At 40.5% G+C, this 856-nt stretch overlaps 1 protein-coding gene across 7 annotated transcripts in view; it reads left to right on the top strand.

Moving 5' to 3' along the window:
* LOC103608196 (zinc finger protein 571-like) overlaps positions 1-856 on the top strand; it is a 55,228-nt gene that overhangs the window by 51,351 nt on the left and 3,021 nt on the right. The gene's annotated exons all lie outside the window — the stretch shown is intronic.

Here is an 856-nt window from a genome sequence, read left to right as displayed (position 1 = left end):
CTGCTGCTGCCACCGCCGCCGCTCCGGTGCCGGTCCGGTTCCTGCTCTAGGCTAGTCTATTTTTAGAAACTGCTTATACATTAGGGATGTTGCACCTTTGTGATATAAAATGCAAATAACTATTTTTTACTAGTTTGTCATTTTACTTTGTCATGTTTCTATGACATGCCAAAGTTTTCTTCAAGTCATGATTAGGAAAGTTTTCCCTATTACTAGGTTACAGAAGAAGCCACCAAAGTTTTATTCTAGTTATTTGTGTGCTTTCATTTCTGTAAATTTGTATATCTGATCTATTTGGAATTTATCCTGTTGTATGGCCTGAGGAATTACTGCAATTTTTATGTTTATCCTATTATTTCACTTTCATCTATTTAAAAAAATCTATCTTTTCCCTCTTATTTCTGCTTTCACCTTTATTAGATTCTAAATCTGCACTTATAATTGTGTCTATTTCTAGATCTTTCTTTTCTGCTCTTTTGGTTCCATTGACATGTTACAAGTATGATATTGAGTTTGAGTCTCCCGTTTCTACCTTAGAAGTTTCATTTTTCTTTTTTTTTTTTTTTTTTTTTTTTTTTTTTTTCCGGCAATGGGTTGCAACCCTCAGTGTCGCGCCCATACCAGACCGGGACCGGCAACGGGATCGCAACCCTCCATGTCACACCCGCACCTCGCTCAGCCAGTGAGCGGGAACCGGTCTGTATGTGGGATCCGAACCCTCGGCAGGAGCGCGACCGCACTCCCAAGTGGTGCACTATAGCAGTGCGCCACCGGGCCGGCCCCAGAAGTTTCATTTCCAGGAATATGAAAGTAGCATTTATTGACTTTCTTGTTTTCTTACAGACTGGGAAACCAG

Source organism: Galeopterus variegatus, unplaced genomic scaffold, assembly GCF_000696425.1.
Source record: "Galeopterus variegatus unplaced genomic scaffold, G_variegatus-3.0.2 Scaffold8133, whole genome shotgun sequence".
Lineage (NCBI taxonomy): Eukaryota > Metazoa > Chordata > Mammalia > Dermoptera > Cynocephalidae > Galeopterus > Galeopterus variegatus.
This window is presented reverse-complemented; position numbering and strand designations above follow the sequence as displayed.